Raw genomic sequence first — 23,672 nt, 5'->3', positions numbered from 1 at the left:
TTCAAGTTGCTGTTGCTAGGGTGCTGTATGTGCAATGGCTCTTTCTTCATCACTTGCTCTTGCAGTCCAGGCAGCTTGGCTGACAGGGAACTATGAAGTACTATCAAGAGGCTGGTATCACCTGTGGGCTGATGGAGCAGAGCACAGGTGTCTAAGGAACCTATTTGTTGCATTTAGAAGTATTCCCATGAGTTACCGAATATCACTCCAGTTCATAACATAACAACGTGTATTTGTAAAGCACAAGGCTATCGTGGCGCTGCATTTATTGTTACCCAACTCAGTGGTACTCATTTTATCGACCTCAGAAGGATGAAAGTTTGAGTGGACTCGCTGGGATTTGAACCTGTGACCATGAGGTCGAACACAGGCCCCTACAGTGGATGCATTAGTCCACTAAGTCACCGGACCCAGCTTATAGTATGAAGATCTCACGTGAAGTTGCGGAGTCAGTTCCTTTTGATTGTGGTTCCAAAAGATCTGGAACAGCTTCACTTTACTACCTGAAATCTGACATGCACCCGGTGTGCGGTGCTTGTGAATCCAAGTCCAAAACAGGGGGTTCTTTAGAGCTCAGCGCATGCAAAGATCTGCAAAAACCTGAGGCTGACCGGTCCCCCCTGTAAAGTGCATTGCCTGGTCTCTAGCCTCAGTAGGGTGGATGGCAGATCTCTTGCATCTTAGTGATGCTTTTTCCTCTGCCCTCTGGTAGTGGGTGAGTGGAAAAACAATGAATTACTGTTGAGTTTTGACACACTTGTTTATTGTTTTAGATTTATACATAATAGTCAATAACATAAAACATTGGACCCAACTACAGCAGTAAAGTGAAGGCCTGCTAGTATAAGTCCCATTACTATTATGACTGAGAGTAAGGCTCACAGTGTATTATTTTATATTAAACATATCAGGCATCTAAGTTTCTGGAAGTCCAATGGCCCCATAAACTTTGGTGTTTGTACGCACACCCTCTCCATTTGTAAATCTAAATCTCTTTCTCTGTGTTACTACGGAGATATATACCACGAGCCCAGGGTTCTAAGGGAGATGGCTCAGACGCCCCCAGTATCTAGTGATATCTCGCTTGCCAATATCCTCTGATTACATGAGGTCACTCAAAACTCCATCACCCCCAATGTTGCCACTTTGAAGTCCATTACATTGTGTGTGTGTAGCATATGTTTCCGGGTGTCATGTATGCTCTGCCAGTACTGAGCATTTATTGGGCATGACCATGATGAAAGGCCTCTTCACGATCCCCACAACATGTACAATTTTAAATTGGGGGCCTGCCCATTTTCCACAGCCTTTCAGGACGGTTGTATGTCCAGTGGAAATAATTAAATTGTATCATCCATAAATTAGAAGGAATGGTCAGCGTCCGGGCTGCCATTTTGGCATCACGCCTGTCGCCTTCGTCCAACTCGCTCACATTACTTTTCAACATCTGCCTGTCTGGAGCGGGTCGGTATGTTAGGCAAGTGAGCCCTGTAAAGCCTTGAGATTCCCTTATGGCCCAGTGGGCTCAGCATCAGTCTGGTCTCCTGCAGGTTACAGCCCGGCACCACTCCCAGGTCTATCCTACATGAGCCAAATGCGTCACAGATCTAGAGCTATAAAAAAATGTGATTTTTGTAGGCTGAACTCCTAAGATAGGCATTCAAAAGACACAGATATGTCGTGGTCCCATACATCCCCCAAGCAAGATATATCAATCCGGTCCCACGTCTGAAATCCCGGCAGTCGTGTTGCCTACAACAGCCTAGTCACAGCCTATAGTAAAGTTTTTACTGTGAGCTTGTCAAGCCATTTTATGTGGAACAGGGTCACCCACAAACACAGGAGTAGTGGCCTCATCACCTCTGGAAGCGAGGTCGGGGTGTCCTCCATATAGAAGGTTTAAGCTTCCTAGTTTCTCAAGGGCAGCCACCTCTAGCCTCCAGGAGGAATCATGTCTGTCCCCACAGCACCAGCCATCAATTGGCACCATCTGAGCTACCCATTAAGACAGCTGGAGGTCTGGGACCCCACCCCACCCTTGAAAATCGGAAGAGTGCACTTGACATATGATACCCTCAGGAGCTTACATGTCCAAAGAAATTTATAGAGTAACGATTGGAGGTCCTGAAAGAAGGTTTGTGGCAAAATACAGGGGTAGTTCTGTAATATATAGAGGAAACATGGAAGGACCATCATTTTATAAAGCACTACTTGCCCCATCAGATTGAGCGGCACGGAAGCCCGCACCTCCAAGTCTTAACGGTTACGCCTTAGGATTGGGGCGATGTTTCTGTGCCAAGTAGCCTGGCGGACTTGGGTGATATGTATGCTCAGGTACAGAAAGGGACCTCCTACTTTTCGTAACTGAGCGCTCCTCATGATGGGGGTTGTTCGCATTTGTTTTTCCCCAGTTAACTGCCAAACTGGATGCCTCATATATGTTTTCAACATCTGTATCAGATGATGCTGGGAGGCCTTCGGGCACTGAATATATATGGGTTACATATAATCGGTGCATAAGACTACCCTGTCCTCCAAGCCCTCATCCCATCTAAAGCTGTATATCTGAGTGTCTCTCCTGATCCACTCGATCAAGGGTTTCATGACTACGGCAAAGAGGGCAGAGGAGAAAGTGGACAGCCCTAGCACATAACTCGCTCAATAGGGAAAGGACCCTGTTAGCTCTTAATCTTGCCCTTAGGTCATCGTACAAGGATCAGCCAAGACCAGACACCGAGTTCCAAAATTCATCCCACATAGTATTCGAAGAGGAGGGGCCAGTGTACTATATCATAAGCTTTTTTTATAATCCTTTAACAACAATGCCGCCAGGTCCAGCGGGTCATGGATGCTGGAGAGTACCATCTGTAATCGGTGTTAATAGTGCCTAGTACTTATTCCAGGCATGAAGTCATTTGTTTTTGTTGACCACCATCTTCATGATCGATAGTCGGGTGGCTATCATTTTGTCCAGGAGCTTAGTCTCCACGTTTAGGAGGAAGATGGGCCTGTCGGAGGCATAGGGGCCTTGCCAGGTTAGTAATGGTGAATTGTTGAGATATCACTCCCTCTGAAAACTAGGCAAAGCTGGGGCACATTCAGTAAGGGTAATAACAATTTCTGCAAATCTTAAATCTTTGCCACCACAAAAAAATAGATGAGAGTGGCCAGTGAAAGATGCAGGGATTGTTTGAGGTTTCAAGGCCAGAGAGATAGTTCAGCAAATTAACACTCAGCACTGACATCTGCTGCTATTTGCATGTCGCAAGTCCGAATCCTAGCAATCCTAACTGCACCCTTACGTAATAGTAACGCCTACAATTTACAGCACTTGTAAACTGCATAAGAGCAGTATGAAGTGCTATGTAAAAATAAAGTAATTCTTAACTAAAAAGTTCTCGTTAACCTGTTCATATATGTACTGTTACTGTTGTGTGCAGAAATTCAGAACTTTAGAACTTTTTAGGAGATTTTCCTAATATGAATCACAGTTTTTAGTTGAAAATGTGTCCAAAGTTTTTAAATAAAGGATAGCATAGGTTTTTAAAAATGGAAAATAAAGTGTCACTGTATGTATAATTTCAAATAAGCAAGGAATTATCCGGAAACAAGTACAGAAATGGGCTATATTTGCAATACCTTTCGGAGTTATTTTCAAAGTGCATAAAACTCTTACAAAGACAGTCAAAAAACAGTTTCAAATGTATGTTTAATTGTTTGTAATAATCCCATACTAATTTCAAAAAGATGAATGCTGATATCAACGAAGTAGCAAGGACACAAGTCTCTGACAAGCTGTGCAACAGATGTCTGTGACATTGTTTTCCTTTGACCCTTGAAGTTTCTCCATGATCTTTGTATTTTGTAATGCCTGGGGTGCCCTTATTCCATTAGGACCTCAAAAAGTCAGAATAGGTTCCACAGGGTCAGCATCCGAGTAAGCCATGAGAAGGGAGATTTGCATTGCTCATTGGGGGAGCCTCAATTAGTCCCCTTGAGAGATCTCAGGCTCGCGACTCTTAGATGCAGTTTTCTGCAGGATCCAGGTCACTCAAGGAAGCTGCAACTGGCTTCCAACCCAGAGACTTTAATGAATCTGCATGAACATTCCCAAAACAAATTCCTCCTATTTGGGCTCAGAATGGCAAGTTTCATGCAGATCCATCAGGGGAAGGGTTGGGGTGGTCAAAGGTGCGTGTGGGTGGGGGGAGGGTAAAAACTGTTCCCATTTTAACTCCCATTAGGAATATTTGATGTCCGCTACAGAAAGAACATCTGAATGGGTTGGCTGCAGGGCCTTGCCACAGGAGAGGCTTTGAGGTGGGTTAAGAGTAGATCATGGCCGTAGGCCATGGTCGTACACAAACCCATGTTGAACATTGTCCTGCTGCAGGTTGTAAAACATAATCCCAAAACCCAAGATATTCACGACAAAAACAAATCAAGATTAAAGTTATGATTAGCACACCTTAACAGATGTTTTGAAAATAGCCCCAAAAAATTAACTTAAAAAGCACAGTTAAAATACAGTTATGGTTATGAATTGCATTGAGTGAATTATGGTTTCGGCGACTGTTGTGAGAGAAAGAACTCTCTTAACAGCTCCTCTCACCATGTTGCTTGGAAGTGCAGCTGCATCGCCACTTTTTCTTCACCGCTGCATCAACTTTCAACGCTGCGTGTGTGCAGCACGCACATGCAGTGCAACATCTAAAAAAGTAGAACTTGAGTGAGTCATGGCTCAAGGGCACCCCAAAATTCCAGGGTGTTACCAAGCACATGCAGGCCTGCAATACCAATGAGGACCTCCTGCCGTACTGCAGCCCCTCCAGCGCTCCCGGTACACTGCCAGGCCAGAGCAGTCTAAGAAGCGGAGAGGCAACCCTATCACGAGACAAGAACAGTCAATGTGCCCCAATGTTGGTATAGACAGTATACTGGCACAGCAGCAGTACTTCAATCTTCCTTGGCGATGGCGCTATCAACAGTTCGGGTCACCCTTGTCCCATACATACACCTTCCCAAAACCTTTGGACAGAATAGGTCAAAAGCACCAGTATGTCCAAATCTAAAAGTAGAATTCTATTAAAATGTCCAAAAATCCATGGAGATAAGTGGCGTTGTCTTTGATATAATAATAATTCCAGGTATGTAAAGCATGACTTATCACCCCTAAGGGTGTCCAGGCACTGGGAGCCTTCGGGGAGATTAAATGAGCTATTGCCCAGAGTCACATAATGCTGAGCTGAGCTGCCACTGGTGCCGGGGATCGAATCGTGAGGCCCGCGCGCTGGAGTCAGTCACTCTGGCCGCTGCGCCACACCTCTCCCACATAAAGAACTGATAATAGCTTCAAGAAAGAAGGATACTTAAACATACCCTTTAAAATGGAATATCTCAAAGGTTTCAAGGTTCTAACCACACTGAGAACTGGTTCACTCTTGGCAACATTTACTGCATGAACACACAGTCGTACACATATACCACACAGGTTTGAAACTCTGATGGAGTTTGGCATTTTGGCAGCTTCACGGGGGATTGTGGCCATGTTTGGAGATGAACAAAAATCAAAACAACCTGAAAAGAGCAACCTCTCTAGTTTCATAAAGAGAGTTGCGGATGCTGGAGATAGAATCTATGTGGACACCTGGAAGTTCTACTGAAATGGGATCATCCGTGCGACGGACAAATGGCCTGGTGAGCCACCACACCCTTCAAGGCTTAGTGGCTTGCAATGAGCATGAAGTGCAGCAACAGCGCTTCACAGGGGAAACCCTAAAGCTGTCCTCTGCCCAACTGTCTAGTGATGTAGCTGGAGACGTAACACAAACTGATGGGGCCCCCTCACAGAATGTAATTAGGGGCCCATGAGTCTCCCATATCTCTCAGATATTCATTAACCTTGGGTTCAGTGGGGTCCCCTTGAAGAATTGGGCCACCTGGAGGGTCGTCCCCACCATCCCCCCGCACCGCAGGGGCCTGCGTTATACCACTAGATGTTGCTAGTATTTCATTTATTGTTTTAATGTTTTAGTAAAGCACTGTAAACCACCTAGGGTAATCTCTGATCACATGGACAGAGAAGCAAGAAAGGGCAACAAAAGCAACATTACAGGAGATACAAAGGAAGGGGAGCAAAAGAACATTACAATGATACAAAGTAAGGCAGGGCAAGGCAACTCTATAGGGTGCACAAGAGAAGGGGAAAGAAAACAATACTAGGGCGATACAAAGGTAGGGTAAACAAAGCATCACTTTAGGAGGTACAAATGAAGGGAGAACAAAATAATACTACAGGAGATACAGAGGGGTGTAAAACAAAGCATCACTACAGGAGGTACAAATGAAGGGAAAACAAGAGAATACTACAGGAGATACAAAGAAAGAGGCAACAACGCTACACTACATTGGATACAAAGTAAGGGGGACAAAATAATACCACAGTGGAGACAAAGGTATGGGGACTAGTCAACACAACAGGGGATACAAGATAGAGGAACACAATAACAATCGAAGAGATACAAAGCAGGGGGAGAACAAAAAAACAGTATGTGGGATGCAAATGAAGAGGGACCAAAAGAACAACACAGAAGATGCAAAAGAAAGGGGAAACAAAATAAAATTCCAGTGGATAGAAAAAAAGATGGGACAAAACAGCACTACAGGAGATCAAGTGCGCTAACTGACCTGCTGAGACGATTTGGAACTGCCCGTCTCTTTGCATACTCATTAATGAAGTCAAAGCCTTGGATGAACAAGCACAAGGTAGAGTAATTGTCCTTGGTTGATGATGCAGTAACCACCTTGGAGATCTTACCAGCTTAGAGCAAGAATATACCATCAGGGTCAGTCCATGGGACATCCACAAAAGACCCCAGAAGCAGCAGATGGGGGCTCACGGTGTGTTGGGTGAAGTGGACAGTCTTCAGAGGCAGCCTGAGCTTGAGGGAGTCATTTTCAAGTCTCAGATGAGGAAAGGAAGGTTTCACAAGAAATATAGACCGAGGGAACATGTCCCCGTGAGTGGAAGGCACCTAGATTCTGTGTGTCAGGAAGACTCTGCTGTATGACCTGGGGAAACAACACTATAGGTGACACCATATGTGGCAGCTCATCATTCTTGTACACTTGGCTTAGTATTGAAGATGCTATGTTCAGAGTAAGTAGGAACTTGTAACAGGTCTTTCAGACTCGGAAAATTAATTCCTGCATTTTTAGTTGCCCATTAAATTAGAAACTAGATTATATAGAACCTCATTCTTGCACACTCGCTAAACAAGCAAGTTCTTGACACAGGGAATCATAAAACTCTAATTATCTATTCCCGGGATGCAGCATCACCTGTAGGGATGAAAGAGAGGATCTTGCTTTCAGCAGTTGAAAGTTACTGACTTGAAAAGCTTGGTATTTGATGTGCCAGAGGTCCGACACCTGCAGGTTTCGATGCCTAGAGGGTGCCTTATTTCCCAGAGTGGCAGTATAACAGCTGACTCTACACCAGCTGGCCGTCTCGAGCACAGCCCGCGGGGAGTTTAAATCACCACATTTAGTCCCACATGCACTTAGAATCTCAAACTTCTCGCTTCTTGTGGGATGCCCACCTACCCCCCCCCCCTCCCCCCTCGACCTCCGACTTCATGTGTATTACTGATATTGTTTTTGTAATTCGAAGAATACTGGTGCCCCCTTTGATGGGCATTTGTTTCATATCACAAGTTGACAAACGTTGAAGATGATCTCTTTCCAGATTTAATTATTTGACAAAAATAATCACAACAAGTTCAGCTTTTCAGATAGGGAGAATGGATGAGCTAAAAGGAATGGAGCAATCGGCAACAAGAGGGCAATGATCAGGAAGTTGTGCGTGAATACAATTATTAGTTCAAGTTCAGGGCCTCTACGTTAAAGAACATAGAGTCTGATGTACTGTGATCTTTCGCAAGCTAGGGATGTGAAAAATGCCCACGGACTGGTTTGCAAAAGGGGATAAAATGTGGGATGCGATCTATGAACAAAAAGCTCACATCGCATATTTGGCTTTTGGAGAGAGTTAAAAAATGAGCTACCGAATGAATATTAAATAGGCATGTCACTAATTGTGATCCCCTGAAATTCAATACAAATGCCAGAATGATGGTTTGTTGGAACTTGAAGTAATAGGTGCTGCTTTAAGAAGAAGAATGTCATGTTTGAGAAGAGATCGCTGGTAGCGGACAGTGGCCCCATGGATCAAGGAATGTGCCCCCTTGGATAACAGGCACGATTCCTAAAGGGGATACTATCTCTGTGTAAATCAGTTACCATCCCCTTTGCAGTATCCCTAACTTATCAGTGGTTTTCAGTGGCGGATGGTGGCTGTAAATCATTGTTACACACTAATCTAAAACCTCACATAAAAAGGGTCACCCCTTTCATGCCCCTTCCTAACTTCGGTTCGCAATGGCTGGCAAAATCCATTTAGCAAGCCAGAAAAACGTTTCCGACTTGCAAAATGAGTTAAATCCATTGCATATCACAATTGTGTGTTCGCAAACCTTATGATTGTGCAAAGTGCAGAGTTTTTCAATGCAAAAGAGTCGGGTAGATTTGGCCCCAAGTTCTGCTATTCATGAGTTCATTAAACAAACAAGCATTAGCATAGCCAATAAATCTCGCCTTCGGGACCTTATAAGTGTTTAGCCATGCAACGGTTGATGTTGTAGAACCAAGGATATTGTGCTGCATAACTAAATATTTATAAGGGCCCAAAGGCGAGACCTATTAGCTATGTTTTTCAATAGTGAAGGCAGTAATCCTTGTTATTGAAATATCTGCCCATGAGGTATTTCTTACATCAGCTAATTAAACACTATAAAGCACTATAGAACGGCCACTAGCATTAAGTGGCAGTGAAGAATAGGGTTGACATAATTATGCAGCAAGGAAAGTCGAATATGTAATATAATGTGGCACAATATGTAGCAGTAATATTTCAGCTTTTTGACAGTTTAACAACTACTAATAGTGTATGAGCAAAGCCACACCTCATTAGTACCAGTTTAACACCTGAATGCAGCAATCGTCAACTGAAAGCTGACCAGTTAACCCTTGCAGAGGGTTTGCCACTTCGCCGAACCACATATGTCCCCTTTTGTTTAGAAAGTGTCTACACTTGTCTATGAATACCCTTGTCTACACTGTGTGCTACAAAGTGTGAAGGGTACAATGGGAACGGTACACAACACAGAAGGCGTACCTAATGAAGGTAAGAGCCGTGGGTTAAAGGGAGCCAAATCTTGCAAACCTTTAATGCAGTTTCGAGCTTAGTAACAGTTTCTGAAAGGAAGATTCTAGAGTCCTCACTGTGAGAAATGCTGAGCGCGGACTTCGGAGACACGATCAGTGTTTATTTATTTAACGGTAGCTGTCTTTCATTCAAAAGACTGATCGTGACGGATTGTGCATAGTTTGTACATTACAGTACGTGTCAAGTGTGTGTGTGGTGTGTACACTACAGTACGTGTCAAGTGTGTGCATGGTGTGCACACTACAGAATGTTTCAACAGTGCGCCTATGACTACCAATGTTGTTGACACGTTGTAGTTGTGGAACAGCTGCAGGCTTGCATTTAACCCCTTGCATGCCCGCCCCTTTCCCCGCCCAGTGCCGCGCTTTGTATTAGCGGGCGGAGTTCATGACGAGCTGGACTCGTCATGGGCACAGCGCCACCGCAGCCCATGACGAGTCCAGCTCGTCATGGGCACTGAAGGGGTTAAAACAGAATTATTGTATTTTTTGGTGGTCGGTGCCCCTTCTCACATGCCTGACATATTCAGATTGCTATCGATCACCTTGTTCACCTTACAACACTGCGCCTGCTCCTGTAGCATAAAAGCTCCAATGAAGAAAGATACACCTTCAGCATTGATTTACGCATAATTGTTGGCAATTTCGATATGGGACAACCCACTTGAAGTCTAATATCTTTCTTTTAAATAAAATTAACTTGAACAGTCTGCTTACCCACTGATATGTCGACCCCCACAAAATTAATTTGGAGCAGAATTAGTGATGGGATGTCTAAAATATGATCTGAGCTGCCAGTAGTTTTCTCCAACAATTCCATAATGGAGTGCAGAATTGTCTCAAGACATTGAAGAGTTCTAGAGAAGCAAATATAGTCATCATGGGTATTCACACATGGATTAAAAAATAATTCTAATGCCACAGATAGATTTAGCCCTGACGAAATATTAATGCTGGGTGTGCTACAAAAGAATTCCATTGACTTTCTCTTTCTCTGTGATAACGGTACAACACTTTCAGAGATACTTTTACTTGACGTAGAGAGACACCCTTAAATGGCGATATCTCTGGTAGAGTATACTCTCCCATTAATCTCTGGGGTAGTCACCCTAGTGAACTTTCTGGCTTTTCTCATGCAGACATTCAGGTGGATCTAAACCCAGAGAGCCTTGATTTGAATGTTCTTTAACAATTGGGGCTGGATCGTTATTGAGAAAGAGTAAGTAAGTATCAGGAGAGTTCTTGCTACATAAGAAATCATGACAATTATTCTCAGGGCCATCCAAAGGGCCATCCAATTGAGATTTTATTTTCAACACATCTTTCATAGGTAACAAATCATCTACTGTCTTACGATGATCTTCACCAGAACTCATAAAATAACTCGGGATCACTGACCTCTCCTTTAAAATATCCAAATGCGGTGGCTTATTCCTTAATGGATTTGATTTGGTCTTTTGACAACAACTTGAGAAGATTAGTTTCTCGGATCTTAACCTCTTTGCTGTCATGATATATACAAGCAGATATAAACTATGTATAGGAAAAATGTAAGCAAACGAAACAGTTATATTAGCTATCCCCGAGCTTCTCCAAGACATAGATTACAGCACAAGTCATTCAAGGGAGTTGAAACCAATACTAATCAAACTCACTCCACTCAGACTCCTTCAAACTGCCCACGTATAAGCAATCCTCCACTGCGGCTACTGGCAGGAGAAAACTAATTAGGTTCCAACTCACTATCCACAGAATGTTGAAGTAACAGGATCCTTGGAAGGGAAGGGCAGACAACCTGCAAGCCGCACCAACACCTAGGCCAACCACATTTGCAGGAGAATCCCTCCTTTCCTGTGCCTAATGCGGTGCTGTGTAGCTCTCCGAATTAAATCACCCAATGGCAATGGCAATGGTTATAACAGTGATAACCCCCAGTCATCGGGTGTCCAGTCAGGAATCCAGTGAAATACAGAATTTTAGGTGATGTAGCAGAAGCCAGGACCCCTCCACCCAATGGCGGCAAGCCGCACCTGAACCGAGCACGACCCCTTTGTAGGGGTATTGCCTAAACTGTGGTTTAAGGTCTGGCTCAAAGAGTCCCAGCCGATTGCTAATTGCACAAGCCTGGCCCCGTAGTCTAGTGGAAAGGCGAGGAGAAACCTGAGACAACTGAAAGCAGCACTGGAGCACTGGATTTGAAGCAGAGGGCGAAGCTAGGCCTATAGCTGATTCTCGGGCTATGGCTCGAGGGTTTGACATGAGATCCCAAATGCTTTCATTAGCATGAAAGTAACAGCTTTAGTTGCTGGTGTGCAGTTGCCGCACACCTGTTCACTTACTGCTTACCCACCCTGGGTTTGGGCCGCAGCCCGCCTGGATGCCTGGAAGACTGGAAGGGTGCAGGGGACCAGACGCCGAGGAGCGTGATTACCAGACCCCGCTGTGAGTGCCGATACCAGCGCGCCGGGTCCTTCTCGTTGGCATGTTGGAGTGCAAGATAACCAGTTGTGTGGATATTTCTCGTCCGGGTACGCTTTGGACCACGGGCCCACTGCACACAAAGCTGTCCACGTCTCACCCTTGCCGTTGCCTCCTTCCTACTCTGCGAGCGCACTGAACGTCCAACGTCACGGCTCAGCGCAACCTGCAACAACCACTCACAGGGCATTAAATAAGTGATTACTTAATACGATGGAACCATAGTTATAACAAATACAGTGGCATAGGAAGGGGGGTTGCGCCCCCTGTGTCATCACTGAGGGGGGTGACAAAATGCCCATTTTGTCAAGCCGGGGGGACAGGAAATTTTCTGCACCGGGTACTACCTGACCTGGCTACGCCACTGAACAAATACAGCCAAATATGTATGCATGTTCTGTATAAGGAGATGCAGTAATTGTCAAGACATATTTCTCATAGAAATGAATATAAGGATCGAGAAGGAGGGGGCAATCAGGTATCAGAGGGGTGCAAAATGCAACATGTGCAGCTCACTCCGTGCCATGCCTACTCCATTGCATAGCTGATATTAAGTAGAGTGTCAAGAATCAGACTTTTAAAAACACAGAAAGTATGGTTAATACTAGCCGCCTCTGTCTTTGCACACAGCCGGGCGCGGAGCCCAAGACGTGCCGCATACTCCCTTACACTGACACAGCACACTGCCTGCACAGGCGAGGTTCGGGGGAGGCTTGGCTCTGGAATCTATTTTTCTCCACATGTAATTTCTCATAATTGGGCTCTCGTCAATTATCAACGCTCATTGCAGGAAATAAACAGCAATTAGTGAAATAAGGGAGAGCGCGCGCCTCTGTTTTCCCTCTCTCCGGCAACAAGGCGGCAGAAGTCAGAACATTTATTCTAAGCGTCGCTCTCTCTCGAAATGGAAGTTGGAGCGTCGGGAAGCAGAGGCGCGCGAGGATGCACGCACGGCACGCACAAGACGCACGTGGATGCATATAAGCAAAACCTGTCGACACACAACATATGGAATCCACAACACAGAAATAAGAATTAGACATAAACGGACACAAGCACAGGGGGCTATACAAACATGACATGAACACGTACACGGCCATAGATAATTGATCCATATACCAACACACAACACAGCAATACACCCAAAATAAATGGCATACACACAAACACCTATAGGAATGGCGCATGCCAAAACACATGACGCACACATGAATACCTTTACCAACAACATATGCAGGAAGACTCATCACACAACATATGAAAAAACACACAAGGACTTACACGAAGCAAAAACATGCAAACAACAAGAACAGACACACACGACAGCACACACGGATATGCACATAACACAATCGGATGAACGTACAACACATGGCATACACACACAACATGAACACATATATGGTCAAAAATAAATGATGCATACCAAAACACAACACGCACACAAGAATACTTTCATAAACAACGAATACAAAATATTCTAAACATAACATATAAGAATGCACGCAAGAGCATATAGAAAGCAGAAATATGGTGACAACAAACAGGCACAAAACATAACATAAGGGGATACATACACAAAGCATGGCATACACACCCAACGAACACATATATGTCATGGAGTAATAATGTATACCAACACACTTCACATAAACATGCATAAATTCTTCAACAACATATACAAGAGGATTAGACACAACATATGAGCACACACACAGGCATACATAAAACAGAAACATGGAAACAACAAGCACAACACACAGGGACACCTAGAACATGAAAACATACATGGTCATAGAAAATGATGCATACCAACGCACTTCACGCACACATCAATACTTTTGTCAACAACATATACAAGAAGATTCAACATATATAGGCATAAATAAACAATCAGTATGAACACACTGCCAAACACATAAATACACATATATCATACTAACAATAAAAACATGGGCACACTTATGGACATAGATAACACACAAATACAAAAGCACATTACATACATGAAGACATTTGGCAAACATACATAAGAACATGCATCACATACATCGGTACACTTAGTACAGACACATGAACATAAAAATGCTCATACACAAACACAGCTTCAAACACCATAATACATACAGGCAATATACACACAGATACACACTTAATGCACACAATCATGAACATACGGACGAGGACAAACACACCAGCCTTGTGGTAAAGCATACATAATTATGAACATACAAGTAGGCACACATATGCAGATCCGGTGTCAGAGTTATGTAGTAAGAAGATGTGTAAAAGCTGTAGTGGAACCAAGGAAAGCACAGAGGACATACCCGCAGTGGCTATGCCAGGGGAGGGGGCATGTTTATGTATTTATTTACGGAGCTTTTATAAAGCACACGTACACTCAGAGGCATCCCTTGGCAGCGACCAGATCCATAACAAACAATGCAACACATGAGCTGTAAGAACCGAAAAGCCATGTTTTTAATACATTCCCTTAAAAAGCAGAGGTAAGACTGGACTCTGATATCGAGTGGAATTTGGTCCCAGGGGTTAGTTCACTGGTGCCTAAAATGAGCTGCAGACCCATTTCAGAAATTCAAAATTGAATGTCCTTTCAAAAGAGGAATGCAGGCTTTTTGTGGGGGTTTATTCATGGTTAAAAATTAAGAATAACGCAAAAAAAATCCGACATCAGGGATCAGAGAACCTAGCTAGATGGGAAGGGAGGGGTCTACTTAGTGAGTAAGACACACCTCAAATAGAGAAAAGAAAATACTTTTCTTGAGTTCCCTCACTCACCAAAGGTTTCCCATAGGTGATATGCTTCATCATTAGGGCCATCCCCAGCATCTACTGCTTGGGGCGTGCTGCGACTTGCGACAGTTACGTAGGAGCACTATTTAGTGAAGACTATGTGTAGTGCAGTGAGAGGGGAGTGGTGTGGGTTTAATTAAAAATTACTTAGCTAGTGAGCGTAAATGAGTTTATTCGTGCTCCTAGTTGGTAAAGAATAAAAAGGGGGGTTAATAAAGGGGAGGAATTAGGTAATAATGTGCTAATAGTCCCTAATATTGAAAGCCAACATGTTTCGAGGTTATCCCCTAAACCTCTTCTTCAGGACCGCATTGGGACCAGCCCCATGTGTACCACTCCGTGCAAAGACCTATAATAAGGTGATAAAGTAAAAAAATTAGCTAGAGGTGTAGTGAGGGGGCGGGGCTAAGGGCAAGACATGATGATACTTAACGACTTCTATATTAGTTGCAGCACATACCAAAACATATGAGAAATGTGTTTAAATAAAGAAAGCAGGTTAACCATTACACAAAATGAAAGAGAAATGCGATAATATGTTAACATTTCCTTTTTTTGCAATAGTTGCACCTTCTTAATGGCATATTGTTAATTGCTGTAGTTTGGCACAATACTATATATTTTTAAGCACATGAGTAGGAAGAAACTGAAAATACCCCCACTTCGAACCAAAGCTCTTATGGCACGAAGCAAATCATCATGACCCTCCCAGGAAGATATCTCTTGTCTCTTCCATCAATCTATCCATTCATCCTTTCATCCTACCATTTACCTGCTGATTTCCACCATTTAACCTTTACATTCTGTCGTCTATTCAGTCTTTCATTCATCATTCAGTTTTTCACCATTCCGTCTGTCCATCCTTCATAGCCAAAACCTAGCCATCCATCCATCTCCAAACCTATCCATTCATCCTTTCACTCATCCATCTCTATATCCACTCTTTCGCTCATCCATCAATCCTTTCACTCCTTTATTCCTTCCACCCTTTCATTTCATCCACCCTTTCACTCAATCCCTCATTTCACTCATCCATCATCCACCCTCTCATCCATCCTACCTCCCTTTCATACATCCATCTAATCTTTCACTTATCCACCCATAATCCGCCCTTTTATCCAATCATCCACCCTCTTTCTCCCCTCCATCCATGCTTTCACTCATCCTTCCATCTATTCATCCATCTATACATCCAACCTTGCTCAATCATCCATTCACTCACCTGCCCACTAATCCTCCCTAATACGTTATTTATGAATCTTTGTCGCCGAGCAGACATGTACACACAAAGTGCCACCCATTTTCTTTAAAATACCTACCGAGGTTGTCTTGATTCTCTCTTCTTCCTCTCACTTTTTTCTTACAAAAAACAGGCATACAAATGCAGGCAAATACACAAGCATAAGCAGACACACAAAAGACTCAGGCATGATAAAAGCGATGTTATACTCTTCACCTACCATGGCTTTTTTAATTGCCACCAGGGCCGGAATGGACGTAGCCTGATTGCCACTGCCTGGGGACTGCCATGATTCCTGTGTTTGCACAAATGCTCAGGATAGTAGGAATGGGATTGATAGCACAGGGCCTGAACGGACCCTGCTCGGTCAAACACAGCCTGATGTTGAGCACCCGGACATTATTCAAATGAGCCCTGCTGATTAGCTCAGCTGGGGCTCAGGACCGCCACTTGGGACTGGCCTGCTGCCTGCTGGGTGACTGAAAGGATTTCCACTCCACTGAGTGGCCCTGTGTGCTGGCCTGCCCCTGTCCAGCTCTGCCCTTGGTGATTCTTTGGGAAGAACGCTGCCTACTTCCTGTTTGTGACTTCAGGTGGGAGACAGGCTGAGCGCTCTATTTTTATTGCCCTGTGCTGGAGTAGCCTGAGCGCTGGAGTAGCCTGAGCGCTGGTGAAGCGCTTCACGGTCTCTGACTTGGTTCCAGGGGATAAGTGCAGGCAGAGCGCTTGGTTTTCACTATTATCACAGCGCGCTTTAGGAGTGCTTTTTGTGGTGTGCCTAGTGTGTCGCTGCTGTGTGAGTGTGTTGCGGAAACGCTTTACACATTGCCTCTGGGATAAGCCTGACATTTTCTCTGCCAAGCTACCAAGGTGGTGAGTAGGGGTTATCTTCAGCATGTAACTCCCTTGCCCTTACTAGAGTAGTGGGTTCTGCCTGGTTTAGGTGCATACCCCAGCCAACCAGAAAACCCATTTCCAATACTCTTACATTCGTTTTTCACTACTGCAAGGCCTACCTCTCCAATAGGACAACATTTGGTCACCTTATTACATTTAATAAGAGATAACTTTCAATTGGGGGCAGGTTGGAATTTCGAGTTTGGTGTTTAAATAATTGTATTTAAAACCCATCTTTAACGGTAAAGTTGGATTTAAAGTCACAATTCTGAAAATGCTACTTTTTATAAAGTTGGCATTTTCTTGTCCCAACCATTTGGAGCCTGCAGCCTGTTTCAAAGGTCACATGTCTAGGTGGCTGTTGGTCTTTGTATATTGCTCCCAGACAGTGAGACAAAAGGGAAATATTTGTTGGCATGGTGAGCCATCTCTTGAATGGGGGTAATCTACCACAGTTACACGTCACAAATGTTGTGCTACAGCACACTCACCAAGGATTTGACACTAGTCTCTTGTGCCCCCAGACAAGATGGGGCCGAGACAGGGAGGCAGAAACTTCCAAACACCTCTGGGGGTGGAAACCTCCAGAAACTTCTCTTACTTCAAAGCTGTCAAGTAAAGGCTTTCAGTAATGTAAACCTGAACTTAAAGCCTGGTAGCTGTGGCACAGAGCAGACAGGCTTACTTAATGAAACTATGTGAAGCGTTCAGAGATACCAAAACAGCTAAAAAGACACAATATAATATAAATCCCACTCCAATTTATAAAATTAGAGACACGTAACCAGCAAAATGATACTACAGTGGCAAAAATCTAATAAGGGAAACAGAGGATATGAATTTTTTTAAGAGTTAAGGGAAATAAGCATCAAGTATGAGTAAAGTACCAATGATATCCAATGGTTTGTGATCCCCACAAGGGGCAGAGACTGTTGATGGCGTAATGCTGTTATTCACTCCACTGGTAGCAAAAGAACCAACACTTGAGCTAGGTTACCAACCCCTTTTTAGCAACCTTAGAATTCCAAAAGTGTGAGAAAAAATATTAAGGTTCTAATTTCTAAACCTATACCTTGCAGTTTGCATGCAGCTCTTTGATGCCAGTTCAGAGCTGACTTTGATGTATACGAAGATTTGTAAAGTATGAACTGGAAGTAACAAATCCTTCTCTGTAACAAAAGCAGTAACCCACTGAGATTTCTACATACAATAAAAATCCGTGATCTGCATGTTGCACATTGTGATTTGCAGCAGGAATATTAACTCTCCATGCTACTTTGTGATGAGTCAAAACTGTGACTAGATTAATCACAGATGGTTTCATCAAATGCACTAACCACCATAGTTATCTTGCTGTTATTATCATCCCCTGAAACGTGCTGGGCGCACAAAGATCTCTGCAGGCTGCTCTTGTCTCGCCTCTGCCTGTCATGCAAATAGTGCCTCCCTGAGCTTGGCACCTGCAGAGGTGGCACACGTCACAGGGCCCTGAAGCCAGCACTGGAAGAAACAACAAACCGGTTTCACTGTTCGGTGAAGTACATTCCAGCAAGCCAAGGGCCGCCTCCTTTCATAGCAATCTTCTGTATGGAGGCTAAGTTAGATAGCATAACAAGTATGGATGGGACGTGTGAATTATTTGCAGTCAGAATGAAAAGTGTGGTGGGTATTCCCAAACATGGTCCCACTCTCACTGTGTCTTTGGACTCTAACTGCACCTTACTGATGAGGATCAACAAAGCACACATCAATTTATAGATCCTTTTGATTCTGTTTAAAATGACCAATGCCTGTCAGTTCAAGCTGAACCTTCATTCCATAATGTTATTTCAGAAATTTAGGGACAGAGGCCAATGCTACTGAACTGGAGCCGAGGTACATTCGCTTTTCCAGAGGATATTTGTCACCAAAAGCAACATAAGAATTTCTGCAACAAATGCTGCACAAGAGAACCGTATCAAATTGTTTACAGGTCGATAAAAAGTTTTGGTGGTTAGTTACTAAAGTGTCTAAAGAATTAATGGATGGTAACTGATGATAAAACAGTATGAAACATTATAAATATCTTTAAAATATACATTTGTGGGATCTCTAGTTGGCAGAGGTATGCACCCCGTCCAAGTAGGAACCCACATTCTAGTCAGGACATGTGTAGTATACACTAAGAGTTTACCTGTGCTCACCCACTGGGTGCTTGGCACACCACACTTACTCTAAACTAAAGAGCCAAGTGCAAAGTATTTGTATGTGTGTACACACACACACACACACACACGCACGCACGCACGCACGCACACACACACACACACACACTCACACACACACACACACCAGAATAGTACTCCACACCAGTTTAGAAATATAGCCAATACTTATGTAAGTAAAACAAGACCAAAATGACAAAAATTCAACATGCACAAGTCAAGATATGACTTTTTAAAGATGAAATCAAAATACAATGCTTAGACATCAATAGCTGCAACAAGGGCTATCTGGTCATGCTGGACTAGTATAAATTTGAACGCTCAATCCAACCACGGTGGAGTGTGGGGCGATACAGGAGTCACACAGACCGCTTCCCAGTACCTTGGATGCTTTGGAAATCGAACATGATGCAAGGTGCAGAGGAACCAAGGCGTTGCGGATGCAGGTAATGCATCGGTTCCAGAAGGCGGTACAAGGTTGTTGAAACTTTAAAGCCCAGGAATGATGCATTGCACAGAGTAGGTGGTGCATCGGTTGCTGGTGCTACACCTCGGTTCCTGAAGGTGACGTGGCACCAAGGGTACGTCGATATTAACGGTGTGATGTGTCAATTCTATGGTGTCAAAGTCGAACCGCTGGGCTCAAGGTGATGCATCGGCCCAAAAACAAGCAGGGCCAGGGCTGAATTAGAGTTGTATCAGTGTGTCACAGACTTGGGTGAGGCAGTGATTGAGACTCACGCAGTGGCAGCTCTTCGGAGGTGCTGCAGCAAAGTCGTGTCTGCGTTGTAAGTCATGGTTGATGCGTCACGCACTCTGTGAGCGGTGACCACGACTTTGGTGCAGGCAGTGCTGATGCGACAATTTCACAGGGATGCGCCGGTTCTGAACTGACTCTTTGGAGTCGATGCATCGATTTCTTGTTTGGAGCACCAAATTCACCTCCAAGGGCTGGGTTTGGCACCACTTGGCAGGTTAGGACTCGCAGCAGAGGAGCCCAGGTGCTGATAGCAAGATGTAGGTGAAGTCTTTGATGGCCCTGAGACTTCTAACAGGAGTGGCGGAGTGCGATAGAAAAATGCCGTACGCAGTGATTTTCAGGGCATGATGCATGTCCGCACTGTGCAACCATCGCGAACAGCACCTTGCACAGCACAAGCGGGCGCTGCTTTCCTTTCTGCCGCTCAAGTGGAGTTTTACTTGAGCGGCAGCTTTCTCAACGCGAGCGGTCGCGAGCATACGTGACCATTCGCAATGAGAACCCTGACCCCCCCCTGCATAGAGAAATCTCACCGGGAGGTTTATTTTCCACGCTGGTGCTTGCCAACTTGATGTTGACTATCACGAACGAAGAAAAACCTCGCCGGGAGGTGGGTTTTCCTCGCTTGCGCTCGACAACTTGACATCGACGAACGCAAGCGAGGAAAAAACTCTGCTCCGCTACGAGGTGCAGAGTTTTTCGGAACTCCGCAAGCTCTGTGTAATGCGGAGTGTGGAAAACTCCACGAGCAGAGCGGAGTTCACCGCCCAGGCTTAGCAAGAAGCATTCCCCTGCAGGTCAACGCAGCAAAGTGGCAGTCACTCCTGCTAGACCAACAGCTCTTCTTCCTGGCAGAATGTCCTCTGCCCAGAAGTGTTTCTGCTGTGATGGTGTCAGAGGTCCAGTACTTATATACATTTTGGCCTTTGAAGTAGAGCGACTTCAAAGAAAGGTCTTTGCACTGCAAAATACTCTGCCCTTCCTGGCCATGGCTCCAGACACACTACAGGGGTTATGCAGTTATTTGTGTATGACAAGAACAGCCCTACTCAGGTGAAAATTTCAACTCCTCCCAGCACTCTAGCTCAGGAAGACTCATCAGCCTAGTAATGGGCCATAGGGAAATGCAGGGCACACCTCAGCTCCGTTTGTGTGTGACTGTCTAGAGTTAATTCACACCACCCAACTGTCATCCAACCCAGAAATGTATTCTAGGGACACGGAAATGCAACAAATGGTTAAAGTAAGAAAATTGCAACTTTCTAAAAGTACCACTTTCAGACCTTCAGTTTAAAAAACAACTTTACTAAAAGATGGGTTTTTAAATTGTGAGTCCAGAGACACCATCTCCAATTTTCTATCAGTTCCCAATTGGAAGCTACCCGTGTAAAATGCTACAGGGCAGCTCCAATGCTAACCTCTAGGAGAGACAAGCCTTGCTGTAGTGAAAAGCGAATTTAGCAACTTTTCATTGCCAGGACATGTAAAATTTAAATGCACATGCCCCACCTTTCAAATACGCAGCACCCAGCCCCTGGTGCTACCTAGAGTCTACCTGTAGTAAAAGGCAAGGTTTGGCCCCGGCAAGTATGTGTACTTGCCAGGTCGACATGGCAGTTTTAGACTGCACACACACGCTATGCAGTGGCAGGCTTGAAGGGCTACTCATGACGGTGGCACAATCAGTGCTGTAGGCCTACTATTAACATTTATTTTACAGGCCCTGGCCACATGTAATGGATTGTACTAGGGGCTTACTAGTGAATTAAATATGCAAATCATGGCGAAACCAAATACCATTACATTTCAGACACAAAGCACATGCACTTGGTCAGCAGTGGTAAAGTACCTAGAGTCCGAAAACCAGCAAAAACAAAGTGCAGCACACAGTCAAAAATAGGAGGTCAGAAGCAAAACAACAGGGCAAACCACACCAAAACATGCCAGGTATCACATTGTACTATTTGGACATTACAGTATCTGGACAACAGTGGAGTGTGGATAGTTATGTCTGTTCTTGTGTGATGAGAGATTCCTTGTGTGATGAGAGATTCCTTGAGTGCTATCTTTTATAACTTCAGCAATGATCCCGAATACAGGTCATTTGGAAGAGAGGTCCACTGTAGACAAAAGAACTTGGGTGTTGCACATGGAGGATTTAGTGTAATAAGAAGGTTATGATTAGTTGAGGATAAGCCATGAGTTGGGGCATAACAAGTTGTGTGTGTGAATGGATAGCATGGTGGAGTGCAGTGTATGGTTTTAAAGAACAAGTTTAGAGGTAGCTCTATTTGTCATTTTCTCTTGTCTTTTTACAGTTCCTGTGAAGTCTTAAAAATTGCCCATATAGCATGTTCTCCCATAATGGGCAGGGGTGAAAACTCTTGAATCTCAGGAGGCCATTCCTGTGGTTTGTAGCAGGTGTCAGTTATAGGGTGCACATTGTCATGGATGATGATGACATCTAGAAATGGGGGAGCTTCTCACTTAGTCATGAAAGACCCGGTCGACTTATATCCCCTACCCAGATGAGCAGCATGTGATCAATGCACCTCTTCCACAACTTTGTTATCTCTGAATGGGTTTTAGTCACACAGGATTCTATTTTCCTCTACATGGTGCACATAGATGGATTAAACCCAGATCTGTGACTGGGGGTGAATGTTTTGCCAATGTGCAACTTTCCGTCCATCATCGTGTGTGTTTTGCTGTTCGCCCTTTGTGGGAAGGGTATGCCCAGACTTGGGTTCCGTGCTCACTACGCCACTGGAGTCAAGCTATCCTGGCTGAAGAGGGGTGAAACCCCGAAACCGGCCCTAGGATGCTTGATTCCGGTCCAGGGAAGGCATGCCTTGGCAGTTCGGGCTGGACTGTTCCCATGAGGCACAGGCTCAAGACTGATTTGCATATAGCCATGTCTGAACTGGGGTGGCGTTGTGAGCAAAATAACGATGGATTAAACCCAGATCTGTGACTGGGGGTGAATGTTTTGCCAACGTGCAACTTTCTGTCCATCATCTTGTGCGTTTTGCTCTTCGCCCTTTGTGGGAATGGTATGCCCAGACGTGGGTCCCGTGCTCACTACGCCACTGGAGTCAAGCTATCCTGGCTGAAGAGGGGTGAAACCCCGAAACCGGTCCTAGGATGCTTGATTCTGGGCCAGGGAAGGCATGGCTTGGCAGTTCGGGCTGGACTGTTCCCATGAGGCACAGGGTCAAGACTGATTTGCATATGGCCATGTCTGAACTGGGGTGGCGTTGTGAGCAAAATAACGATGGATTAAACCCAGATCTGTGACTGGGGGTGAATGTTTTGCCAATGTGCAACTTTCCGTCCATCATCTTGTGTGTTTTGCACATAGAGGCATGCCAAACTAGGGGTACATTAAAGATGTGCTGCTCATCTAGGAAAGGGACTATGAGTTGGCCGGGTCTTTAATGACCTGGCCTAACAATTGAAAAGATTATTTAAAATTCACACACACACTGTTGAACAATGAGACCGGGCATCTTGTAACAGGCACTTAGCACCAACCAACAGACAGATAAAGCCTCCTGAGATTCGAGAGTTTTCACCCGCCCATTACAGGACAACCTGTCATTTGGGCAATTTTTAAGCCTTCGCAGGAACTGTACTAAGACAACAGATTTCAAACGACAAGCTGATGATCTCTGTATGAAAACTAGGAAACAGAAGTATCCAGAACATATCATCCAGTAGTCACTGAAATGTGTTAGCATCAACAACAGGGATGACCTCATAGAGCATGTCAATAACAAAAAGGAGGTTGAACAACTTGTAATTGTTACCACATATAGCCAGGCCACACGAAGTAGGTCAAAAAGATTATTAACAGGAACTGGTCTATCCTCAACACTGGGGTACTACAATTGACTAAACCGTTGTTTGCAAACAAATGCAACAGAAATTGACATCATGCCTTAGTACACACACACAAACAAATTCCAGTTACTGAAAGGAACACAAATACAAC

General features: G+C 44.4%; 1 protein-coding gene across 9 annotated transcripts in view; it reads right to left on the bottom strand.

Moving 5' to 3' along the window:
• Window positions 1-23,672, bottom strand: part of LINGO1 (leucine rich repeat and Ig domain containing 1) — a 3,568,664-nt gene that overhangs the window by 2,027,882 nt on the left and 1,517,110 nt on the right. The gene's annotated exons all lie outside the window — the stretch shown is intronic.

This window comes from Triturus cristatus, chromosome 3_1 (genome assembly GCF_964204655.1).
Source record: "Triturus cristatus chromosome 3_1, aTriCri1.1, whole genome shotgun sequence".
NCBI lineage: Eukaryota > Metazoa > Chordata > Amphibia > Caudata > Salamandridae > Triturus > Triturus cristatus.
Note: the sequence above shows the minus strand (reverse complement) of the source record. Positions and strands in the feature narration are given on the sequence as shown.